Genomic DNA, 13,090 nt, shown 5'->3' with positions numbered 1-13,090 from the left:
CGAGCTGACAAGGTACAAAATCTGTCGTTCTGCCCTCTTAACTGACTTGCCTAGTAAAATAAAGGTAAAATAAAAATAAATTAAAAAAAGATAGCTAGCACAGCTCATGTTGGAAAATGTCAGTTGAAACTGTTCAGTGAGAGGTTTAGGATCACCTCAAAATTAGTTATTGATTGCTAAACCATATACATAAACCATGACTAGCCATGATGCCAATAATGTTTATACCACTGTGCTCGTCTGTTCTGTCAGCCCTGATTCCCGGTTGCGCAGCACTGACGGCTGTGTTGACATGACAACTGGGTCGGAATTCCGAACCTTCGAATAGATCATGTGACATGTGTTTGTTTTGACAGGTTGTTACTTACAATTAGTTTCGCAAAGTTGCAAAGTTTCAACTGGATACAACCAAGTTGAAAATTAGTTGCAGGGGGGTGTTTCCGAAGCAATCAAGCAACTCAGTTGTAAAGCTACTAAAAATTGCATGCAGGTTTCGTCGCGTAACATACGCCGAATACAAGTGTAGACCTTACCGTGAAATACTTACTTACAAGCCCTTAACCAACAGTGCAATTCAATAAGATAGTTAAGAAAATATTTACCAAATGTTTCAAATAAAAAAAATCTAACAATAACAAGGCTATATACTGTACAGGGGGTACTGAGTCACAGGGGGTACTGAGTCAGTGTGTGGGGGTGCAGGTTAGTTGAAGTAATTTGTACATGTAGGTAGGGGTGAAGTGACTATGCATGGGGGGGGGGGTCAATGTAATAGTCCTGTGGCCATTTGAATAATGAACTGTATTCTCACAAAGGGTGTGAAAGTTCAGTGTAGAATGTGATTAAGATTGCATCATCCATGGATCTGTTGGGGCAGTATGCGAATTGGAGTGGGTCTAGGGTATCCGGGAGGATGCTGTTGATGTGAGCCATGACCAGCCTTTCAAGCACTTAATGGCTACCGACGTGAGTCGTACGGGGCGGTTATCATTTAGGCAGGTTCCCTTCGCTTCCTTGGGCACAAGGACTATGGTGGTCTGCTTGAAACATGTAGGTATTACAGACTCATTAAGGGAGAGGTTGAAAATGTAAGTGAAGACACTTGCCAGTTGGTCCGCGCATGCTTTGAGTACAAGTCCTGGTAATCCATCTGGCCTCACGGCTTTGTGAATGTTGACCTGTTTAAAGGTCTTGCTCACGTCGGCTATCGAGAGCGTTATCACAGTCATCCAGAACAGCTGGTTCTCTCGTGCACGCTTCAGTGTTGCATGCCTCGAAGCAAGCATAAAAGGGCATTTAGCTCTTCTGGTAGGCTCGCGACACTGGGCAGCTCACATCGGAGTTACCCTTTGTAGCCGTAATAGCCCTGCCAAATCCGTTGAGCGTCAGAGCCGGTGAAGTAGGATTCGATCATAATCCTGTATTGACGCTTTGCCTGTTTGATGGTTCATCGGAGGCCATAGTGGGATTTCTAATAAGTGCCTGGATTAGTGTCCCACTCCTTGAAAGTGGCAGCTCGAGCCTTTAGCTCAATGTGGATGTGGCCATGGATTACAGGCTTCTGGTTGGGATATGTACGTACGGTCGCTGTGGGGACAACCTCGCCGATGCACTTATGGATGGAGCCGATGACCGAGGTGGTATACTCCTCAATGCCATTGGATGAATCCTGATTTATTTGGCGTAAACTATGGCCAAACAGTAACCTGTGAGTTCTGGTTAATAAACGATTCAATTGAGAACTCAGTCCTGTTGTGGACAATTTGATTTATTATTTAATAAAGGTCATTACTGTACTCTGGTAAGGTGGTTTGGGAAGTATCATGCCCAGTTAGAACAGCTCATTTAGGCGGGTGGTTGGATGAAGATGGAGGACTTCAACTAGCTTTGTGCCTCACGGATGATGCTTTGTCCTGTTTGTTGTTGCTTAGCCCGGAGGACAGACATGATTATGGGGTGTTAGTTGGAACAATGAGGCACGTTGGACACTACTTACAACCCGAGCTGCTGGGCTCCAAACTGAGTAGTAGATACAGGCAGCCAGGGGAGCCGCTACGGGTGCTCGCTAATGACATTGAACGCGTCACTCGGCAGGCATACGCTCACATACCCCCTCTGTGCAGAGCGAGCTGGCACGTGACCAGTTCACACTCTACTACGGAGCTGCACACACAGACCCAGCTAACTCATCCCAAGCAAACAGTGGGGGCGTTTGGAGATACACCCACTGTGCTGGCTGTGGTGCAGAGCCTGGAAAGCCTGTATGGGTGACTGAAATGACTAAACTAATTTGTGCGATATCGCCACAGACCGCATGCAACACACACCACGGCCCCATGGTCTGCTGGGGGTGTGGTCAGCCAGGAATTGCCCTATGTCCCCCAGAGCCCAGGGAAAGGGGTTGGGGTCCACAAAGACAGGGCAGGGAGGACCCCTGGCTCTCTTTACCAACCCCCATTATCATCAGGACGGGGGAGAAAGGCTCCACTTCCCCCAAAAGCAGACAACTGCAAGCAGATGTTGCCTGCATTGTCGGTGGGCAGGAACTGTGTTGGGGACTTTTGTTACATCCCTGTCAAGGGGGTGCCCTGCACGGAGTCCACAGTAACCCCGGTGAAGTCAGACGTTGTACCAGGTTGGACTCAGTTTCAGCCCGCACGGTCACAGGTGAGCTGGTACCCATGAAAGGCTAGGGGGCAGGACAGTGCATCATCCTGTGTGGATAGCAGCTGTACAGTACCCATGTACCCTGGGGTTGGACTTTCTTAGGAGCACAGGCTTCCAGCTAGGCCTAGACAGGGGCACACAAGTTTCCAGGGAGGGCCTGCAGTCACCAAATACTCATGGCTGCCCTGCCCCACCCCCACATCTGTGTGAGACCTTCCCCCAGCTGCACCCTATAGCTAAGCCCCCACAGCTTAGTGTGACATTCCCCCAGCTACCTCAATGACACCTCCCCCTAGCCCATCTACTCCAGATAGGAGAGGACACTGTTGGCAGTGAAGGAGATATGGGAAAAGAACTGTGATGGTCTTGACTCACAGCAGGTGGAACATCTGTGGCAGTCACTGTTCAAGTTCTGAACAATGCTCTGAGGATAAGGTCGGTCAGACCCACATGAGATCGACACCGGCAACGCTCTGCCCGTAGGCTCATGCACACCTGCCCTTCTCATGCTGGGGAGAGAGCCGCACCCCTGCGGAGATAGCATTTCGACAGCCCCCTGATAGCCCTGCTGTTCCCCCGGGGGCCGGAGTACACTAGGAGACACCTTCCAAAGAACAGATACTCTGCCTCATCACGCCCGTGCAGACAAAGGAGACCTCCAGTTTGCTTCCGAAGACTTTGTGTGTTCCCTCGGAGACGAGGGACTTTGAGGTGGGTGGGTGTAGCGACCCACATAGACAACTGTGTGTCACTAAGTTTTGTTGTTCCTTCATTGTGGTGCACTTTACCAGTATCCGGTCAACCTGTTGTCTGCCAACCAAAGGAATGCCTAGAATGTTCTGGTGCCAGGTGTCCTTGTGGTTGGTGGAGGGAGGCAGGAGGTCAGGCACTGCAGGTTGAAAGACCATGCTTGCTATTGTTTGCTCTTTTTTTGCATCCTGACAGAGTTGGAAGCCTGTTGTTGTTGTTTACTGATTTATTTGGAGTAGGCTATGGCCAAAACAGCAGCCTGTGAGTTTTGGTTAATAAACCGTTCAATTCGATTACTCGATCCTCTGTTGTGGACACGTATTTAATTATACATGTCCACCAAGACGCATGATAAATTACGTCATCCAATTCGTATTCTATTGCATGACCGGGTAATATGTATGATATTGTACGACTGCTATTCCATTCATAATGTAACCTAACGTAACGTAATTTAACATACTAAATGGAGTGACACAGATTTAAGTACAGAATAATACAAATTGCCCTGAGAACACCTTGAAATAAAAACACACCACATGATTTTCAAATCATCTACTGCAAGGTTTATGTGGAATTTGAAACTAAAAAGCAACAAATGAAAAGCTCAACAACAAGAACTATAGATTGAAAATATTGTGGTAAAGTATTAGGCTATTTTAAATAATTGAGTAGAATAATATCACTAGTAATTTCAGATTAATTTGAAGTAATAAATGAAAAAGTCGATGTATTTGAAAATGGAAATTCATACAAACAATTGTAAAGTCACATCAATAATAGAGTAAGCTAAATCAATAACCTAAGGAGGCAATAATAAAAGTTCTCGATTGTCATGATCAGAGTTCCTTCATTCGAAACGTTTATGCAATAGCCTACCATGTTCAGAGCAACCTTTTGTAGGTGCAGTGATATCCCAGAGTTACAGGTAGGCTGAGACAAACATTTTCAATATTTCAGTTGGACTTACCAAAACAGCACGTTGCCAAAATAGCGTCTCGCCAATTTGAAGCGCTGCTCCTCTTGCTCTAACTTTTCACTCTGATGAAATAAACTTCTCCTAGAACAATTCAGCAGAGAAAATGTATTGCGCTTTCAAAGACAGATGAGTCACTCATCCGTCGGATGTATCGCCGTCTACTTTAGTAAGATCTTGCGGGATTCGTTGCTAGTATCAAACTTTTTGGCGTCAATCCTAACATACGTTGTGAGACATTTCATTGGTCGTGCGAGATGGGAAAGGGGGAGGTCTGAAAATCTGCAGATCTATCCCCAAATGTACTGCCTGGTCTGGGTCACACAGCATTTGTAAATTGATGTATGAAATGATGTAACTACATGATGTATTTTGCTCTCAGCTTCTTCCACTATTTATTTGAGGATTAGTTCATAAATTTCAACTGGTAAATTCAAATAGATAACTTACATAGGCTATTCAGTGCTTACTCCACATAGCCTACAAACAGAAAGCCATATTCTGAAATGTAACCAACTTTCAGTCCTTAACACATATACTACATGAGTAGTATGTGGACACCTGCTCATCGAACATCTCATTCCAAAATCATGGTCAATAATATGGAGTTGGTGCCCCCTTTGCTACTATAACAGCCTCCATTGTTCTGAGAACACTTTCCAATAGATGTTGGAACATTGCTGTGGGGACTTGCTTCCATTCAGCCACGAGAGCATTAGTGAGGTCGGGCACGGATGTTGGGTGATTAGGCTTGGCTCGCAGTTCGCATTACAATTCATCACAAAGGTGTTTGATGGGGTTGAGGTCAGGGCTCTGTGCAGGCCAGTCAAGTTCTTCTGCACCAATCTCGACAAACTATTTCTGCATTTTGTCATGCTGAAACAGGAAAGTGCCTTTCCCAAACTGTTTCCACCAAGTTGGAAGCACAGAATCGTCTAGAATGTCATTGTATGTTGTAGCATTAACATTTCCCTTCACTAGGACCAAGGGGCCTAGCTCGAACCATGAAAATGTCCGCAGATCATTTTTCCTCCTTCACCAAACTTTACAGTTGGCACTATGTATTCAGACAGGTAGAGTTCTGCTGGCATCCGCCAAACACAGGTTAGTCTGTCGGACTGCCAGATGGTGACGCGTAATTCATCACACCAGAGAACACGTTTCCACTGCTCCAGAGTCCAAAGGCGTCAAGCTTTACATCACTCCAGCCGACGCTTTGCACGTGGTGATCTTAGGCTTGTGTGCGGCTGCTCGGCCATGGAAACCCATTTCATAAAACTCCCGACTAACAGTTATTGTGCTGATGTTGCTCCCAGAGGCAGTTTGGAACTGGATAGTGAGTGTTGCAACCAAGACAGACGCTTTTTACACGCTACGCGCTTCAGCACTCGGTGGTCCCATTCTGTGAGCTTGTGTGGCCTACTACTTCGTGGCTGAGCAGTTGTTGCTCCAGCAGGGCAGAAATTTGATGACCTGACTTGTTGAAAGTTACTGAGCTCTTCAGTAAGGCCATTTTACTGCCAATGTTTGTCTATGGAGATTGCATGGCGGTGTGCCCGATTTTATACACCGGTCAACAACGGGTGTGGTTGTAATGGCCAAATCTACTAATTTGAAGGGGTGTCCACATACTTTTGTATATATAGTGATGTATTGATTACCTTGAATACCCAGTTGCGAAACTGAAATAGCCTCTCAGGCTTACTTGCATCATTACCTGGACAGGTTGTGATTACTCCAAATAAAAAGGACAGTCTAGGGCTGTTTTTCCTCTGCATTTGTCACTGTATTCACTCCACAATCAGTTCAAACACCATAGTTCACAACTATCACCAAGAGCCACTAGGGTTGCCACTAATTACCACAGCCACAAAGTCTAATTATGGCTAATCCCCACCTATTTCTGCAATTTATTGTCATAAAATCAGATTTTAAACCCAACCCTAACCTTAACCACACTGCTAACCTTATGCCTAGCCTCATTTTGACTTTGTGGCCGTGGTAACTAGGGACAAACAACCACTGGCTTGAACACCATTTTTGATAGCCTCATTTAAAGTGTAGTTATTTCTGTGCCGATTAAATATTACTGTGATCAATAAATCTTCTTGGAGCTGAGCTGTCGCAAGAGTTGAGGCAGACAGTTGTAACATGTGGAATGGTCATTTAGTCAGTGTGGGATTCAAGTAAGAGGCTGAATAGTGAAAACACCTGCCACATCTTCTGGCTGTTTCAGAACCCAGTGAAATGCATTTCTTGACTTGCAGCTGATTTCACAGCCTGTCAACACTCAGTGATGGCAGTGCTATGTAGGAAACACAGGAAGCAAAAAGATGTCAGTGGGCTGGATGTAAGAAACAGCCCATATATGCAAGAAACAAAAGAGCTTGAGAGAAAGTGTTAATATAACTTGCGATTTGATGAAAATATGATGGAGTTTCTTAGGTTTATGCAAAGGAAGCATGGCGTTCATTTAGTATGGTCACCGATTTGATCAAATAACACACATTGGAAGCTCTGTAAGTCAAACTGCAAACTCACCATAACCTCATCTAACTTTTTTTAACAGATAACTCGTTTTCCAATTGTACATTGAGAGGTCAGCATCAGTGTTACATCGGTGCTCTCTAGTGGATATTGTACTATATTGTACTATTACACTTCAGTTTATCAGTACATCAGCATATCAGTGTATTTATTATCTGTAACTGTGTCTTTTCCTACCTTCTAATGAACTGTGTTGGTTAAGCAAAGGAGCAATAGTATTTATACCTCTGGATGGTTAGCTACAACAAACGTCATAAAACAACGAGATACACTGTTATGTGTTCAGCTTCTATAAAGTAATGTCATATTACATGTAAATATGTTGACTCCCCCCTACCCATTCTAGAAAGAGGCCGGCCTTGCAGTAGGCTACTTCAGCATGGGAATCAGATCAAGAGTAGCTAGCCCACCGGAAAGGTAAAAGTAAACATTCTCTGGGAGTGCTGCCTCAAACGAAAACTCCAGACAAAACAATCCTAAACTGTCTGAAACACAGATGTATAGGAAACCCCCTCTGTGATTTCCTCCACATGCAGTGTTAACCCTGCTCAAGAGAAGGCAGTTTGACATTTACGTTTCAATATGGAGAGTTGGCAAAATCATCTCCTCCTACACGTTAGTTGTGTATCTTAAGTCATGCAGTGAAAAACATTTGGTGTGCTTTATTGGAGTGGTCTAGTGTTTCTCACACTCCACACATTTATTAATTCACCAATTTCCAAATATATTCCACTGGCCTATTAAAAACGACCATAACATTTGAACCAGTATGGAACATTTTATTATGATAATATAACATAAATGCTCATTTTCAAAATGGTCCTGACCTTACCATAACATGTAGGCTACTGTATTGTTCTGGTCCAGGGCGTTAGTATGGCTGCTAACGCTGTTATTAAGGGGCTCAGTGTTAAAAGCTGCGCTAACACCCTGGACCAGAGCTAGCTATTGAATAACCTTGTTGACCTTGACCTTTAGAGGAGTCTGTTTGAAAGGGTGATGATCTCAGGCGCCACTGATCTGCTTATCTCATTTAGTTGATGGTGTAATTATTTTCTTCCTGTCAGTTTGTGGCTGTATCTCTGTAATTGGCCAACACACTCCACTGATTAAAGCATTCAACCCACTGTGTGGTTTTTAGGAATGTTTTATGGCCTGGTTTTGGCCACAAAATTTGCCAATTGGAGAATGATATTGGCTATGCTGGCAAAACATCAGCTTGTCCTTTGAGGCGAGGTTTTTGGTTCGTAAACTGAAATGTGTAAGGTACTGAGACTTATTTGTGTACGGACTTTTGGGGGGAATATTGCAGTTGCCCAATTTGTGTCATTTTTGTGGACAGTGATTATGTTGCAAATATGTTGCATAATCCATAACAATTGTTTTTCCATACAGCATTACAATGTAACCCAAGCCTTCTGGTGCCTATAGCGCCATCTCCTGACGGAAGTTAGAAAGTGTCCTACTAAATGATGTGTCCCAGCTGTCCCGTGAGTAGTTCTCTGCTCAATACATGCAACAGCTCTCCCACTCTCCCATAAGGACCTGTGGTCATCTGGCCAATCTCTTTCGAAATATTCATTTTTCCTACATACTATTTTACCTGTGATTTGCAGATACGCTAAATCTACTCTATAAAGGATGATACCTTTTAGGGTGCATGCAGTACGTGCCTTGGCTTCGTTTCCCATAACCAGGGTTCAGTAATATACTCTATAGAGCTTGTAATGAAGAGGATCGGAGCATATTAAGCACTCAAAGGAGGTATTTCACTGTCTCTAGATTTTCATGGCTCTGTGATGTATTTTATGAACAGTACAGCTGCTTTCTTCACTTGGTAAAATCTGGCCAAACAATTGAAATCCTAAGGGAAATGTCCACATAGTCATGCTCATTCTTCCAAGACAAGGTATAGGCCCCCCCCCCCCCCATAATACACTCAACTTAAACCTGACTTAGGTTTACAGTGTCCATATTAGGACTTCCTGGATGTTGGATGCTAATCATTTGCTGTGCATTTGTCTCATCCTGTGGGCCTGTGTCTGTGGGTAAAGCATGAGGATCCTGGCAGAACCAGTGCTCAATGCCCTGTTAACAGGCCGTAGTCTGATGGCTCCAGGCTGCCTGGCCCACAGCTCACTTAGACTGCAGAACATTCCATGCTCAGGTCACCACGGTAGAAACGGTAGGAGATTAAACGCACCGAGAAATCAGAGGACCATTTACAATATTATCTAATCTACCCACACGTATAGCCTAGGCCTAGTAGACAGCATATTCCAATCACGAACACAACACACAAAGGAATCTATCTCTGAAATTACAATGTAGCGAATAAAATTCAACTTAGCATTTGTCGATGACACAAAGGAGATACACAAAGGAGAGTTTCAATTACCACAAGTTAATTGGAGATATAGCTATGGGGCAAAGAAAATACCAAACCAAATCCAACATGGTTTGCCAGAAATCAGATAATCATATAAATTATATGTAGCTTAGGCTGCATTTACACAGGCAGCCCGATTCTGATCTTTATTTTTCACTAATGAAAAAGAGCTGATGTGAAAAGATCTCATGTGATTGGTTAAAAGACCACTTAGTGAGAAAAAAATATCTGAATTGGACTGCCCCAGTGAAATGCAAACTGCAGCCTTACACACACACACACACACACACACACACACACACACACACACACACACACACACACACACACACACACACACACACACACACACACACACACACACACACACACACACACACAGAGTTGGGCAAGCTTAAATGCCCGAGAAAACTTTGTGTATTGGTGGCCGTGGCGGGGATGACCTAGTTGGTTGAGGAAGGCTGTCACTTCCTGGCATCTGGTAGCCCAGCGGGTCCATCTGTGGGACGACACACTCCCAGTGCACTTTCACATACACACACATGAACGCATGCAAGCGCGCACACACAGAAATATGCATGCGTACTGTACACACACACTGGCTGTACTACAGAACTCTGCACCATGTGAAAACATTGCTGCTATCATATTGAAGGTTACTTTGGAAAATAAGCCACTTTTGTAGTATTATTGGTATTATTTTCACAAGTATGTGGTAAAATTTCACAACTCAACTCAACTTTAAGCACATTTTCAACACACAATCACACAGTAACTTTTTCACCAAACCTAATCAGAGTTTCATCAAGAAATACCTTTCATTGAAAGTGAAATGAATGCAATGGTCAATATACTTTTTATATGATTCTCTTCTCATTTGTTTAAATACATTTGGCCATCACTTAATCCAACTGCGCTTTATGGTTAATCACCGTTTGGTAAACCTATAGATTTTAAATGGGGTTGTCTACTAAATACGGATTTTGAGTAGAATAATGTGTGCTTGTAAAAGTATAAACATCTAAAAGACATGTATGATACATGGTAACCATACATAATGACTACTCGTTATTGTTCATTGATTTCACATTGTGGTTACCACATTTGGTCACCATATACTGCAAAAGGGGATGTGTGAAGAATTGCAATTTTTGTTCAACATGGAGCAGTATAGACAGCAAAGGAGAGAGAGAAATCAAACGGCTCAGAGAGGAGGGCATGGGCCCCATCAAAGAGGTCAAAGAGATGGGCATTGGCCCTGTCAAAGAGGTCAAAGAGGTGGGAAGGGTCCCTGTCAAAGAGGTGGGCATGGGCCCTGTCAAAGAGGTGGGCATGGGCCCTGTCAAAGAGGTGGGAAGGGTCCTTGTCAAAGAGATGGGCATGGGCCCTGTCAAAGAGGTGGGCATGGGCCCTGTCAAAGAGGTGGGCATGGGCCCTGTCAAAGAGGTGGGCATGGGCCCTGTCAAAGAGATGGGCATGGGCCTTGTCAAAGAGATGGGCATGGGCCTTGTCAATGAGGTGTACATCAGAGAGAGGGAGGCAAACGGCAGGGAACTGTTATGTCTAATGAAGTCTGGGCCATCGTCGTTGACCATGTGGTAAACAAAAGCCTTACCATGGCAGAGGCAGACAGATTAGTTCAACTCTCAATTTGATCATGAGAACATTTCCCCAAGAAAACCGGTAAGTCTGCAGGATATGCACTATGCTTTACCATTACATTTAGAGTAAATGACATCTTGTAATGTATGTACATTCACAAAACATGTTACAGTATTCTTGCAGTATGATCTATTGACAGTAGACTCTGTTCTAACCTCAGAATTGACAGAAGACGCCATGGTGGTGGTCGTGTGCTGATCGACCAGCAGGAGGGGGCAGTGGGGGAAATGGGGAGGGCCAGGAATTACATACAGTTGTCCGAAATTAAGCAGGCCATTGAGGTGAACGATGACACCTTGCCAATGTGGCATCCATTTACCTTTTTGTTTTATTTATTTGCAGCAAAGAAAACAAGGGATAGACAACACAGATAAAAACACATTTAAAAAAACGGTGTGCAGGTGTGCTTGGAAGCCCAAGGGTTTATGTAAAAAGTAAAACCACACCACAAAAAAATACAAAAATCGAAACGGTTTGATAAAACAGATAACGAAACCTGCTAATTATAAATGAATTGATCAGTAATCACGTAAAAACTAAAAAATAATACATACTGTATATACAGATTTGTTTAAATGTGTGTGTGCATGTGAGAGTTAGGCTATATGGAGGAGATTACTGAGTAGTTTGGTTCATCTGGCTGACCCCAAGTCTTCACTTGAAGTTAGAGGGATGTAAGTCGCTCTGGATAAGAGCGTCTGCTAAATGACTTAAATGTAAATGTAAATGTAATGATATTTTTGCAATGTGAAGATATGAATTCCTGAGTATGGTACCTCTGTATCTGATAGAGACTATTATGTGAGGTGCGGCAGTGGGGAGGGGGAAGGTTATCACAGTGTCTTATGGTACATTGATGGATGTCAGAATGAACCTGGAAGAATCCATTGAAGGGTTTAGGTAACTGTCTGGGAGGTGTGAGTATTTGTAGATGAAAGTGCAGAATTGGAGTACATTAATGTCATACATAAACAAGATATTGAGTTTCTTAAACAAAGCTGAGGTTATTTTGTATGATGAGTAATAAGTGTAAGTAGGAAGCATATGTACTGGCCCAGACAATATTACCTTTAATGAGATATGGGTAAATAAAGCTGTGGTCTAAAGTTAGGAAGCAAGCTTGATGAACCAAAGCACTAATCTTTCTGATAGTACCAACAGATTTCATTACTTTGCTTCAGACCAAGTGACACTGACAGGACTGCTCAATCGCCCGCCTTTTGAAGAGGCACCAGGTATCTATTAAAAACACATTTACCTGGTGCCTTTTGAGAGAAACAACAATCAGGAGAAACAACAGCGGGCAGAGTATGTGTCACGTTCGTTGAATGGAGGAGACCAAGGCGCAGCGTGATATGAACACATGTTACTTTAATGACGACGAAGAAGAAACACATAAACAAACTACAAAACGAACATGAGCGCTCGCGTGCGTATTTAGTGCAGACACAGGAATCTAACATAAACAATAACCCACGAAAGGCCCAAAGAAGATGGCTACCTAAATATGGTTCCCAATCAGAGACAACGATAAACAGCTGCCTCTAATTGAGAACCAATCTAGGCAACCATAGACATACATAAACACCTAGATGGTAAACAACCCCATAAACCTACAAAACCCCTAGACAGTACTAAAACACATACATCACCCATGTCACACCCTGACCTAACCAAAACAATAAAGAAAACAAAGAATACTAAGGTCAGGGCGTGACAGTACGTTCAGGTACACCACTATATACTGTATTACTTTTACTATTAGATGCACATACTACTTCACAAAATCATATCGGAACTATACTGTAAAAATAACTAACCAAAATATATTTTTAGAAGGAGATGGTGCTTGATGCTGCTGTGAACCATCACAAGTATATCTTTGTTGATGAAGCGTGCTTCAACCTGGCCAGAACTCATCGGTCAACGGAGCGACCGTCCAAGTGCCTGGACAAAGTGGGGGAAACATCTCCATGTGCGCAGCTATCTCTGAAGTTGGGGTGGTAGGACCTGGGCCATTGTGTTTCTAAATTAAATTGAGCAGGCCTGTCAAGGTCAAGGGGTCACCTATGTCATTGTCAATGTCAGGATCCACCATA

At 43.5% G+C, this 13,090-nt stretch overlaps 1 protein-coding gene across 3 annotated transcripts in view; it reads right to left on the bottom strand.

The window, feature by feature from the left end:
* The window catches only part of LOC135547153 (myosin light chain kinase, smooth muscle-like), an 81,008-nt gene extending 76,440 nt beyond the window's left edge, over positions 1 to 4,568 (bottom strand). For all 3 annotated transcript variants that reach the window (XM_064975867.1, XM_064975869.1, XM_064975870.1), the window contains exon 1: positions 4,388 to 4,568. The gene's annotated coding sequence lies outside the window, so the exon portion shown is untranslated. The remainder of the gene's footprint in view (positions 1 to 4,387) is intronic.
* Between the last annotated feature and the right edge of the window lie 8,522 nt (positions 4,569 to 13,090).

This window comes from Oncorhynchus masou, chromosome 10, assembly GCF_036934945.1.
Source record: "Oncorhynchus masou masou isolate Uvic2021 chromosome 10, UVic_Omas_1.1, whole genome shotgun sequence".
Lineage (NCBI taxonomy): Eukaryota > Metazoa > Chordata > Actinopteri > Salmoniformes > Salmonidae > Oncorhynchus > Oncorhynchus masou.
Note: the sequence above shows the minus strand (reverse complement) of the source record. Positions and strands in the feature narration are given on the sequence as shown.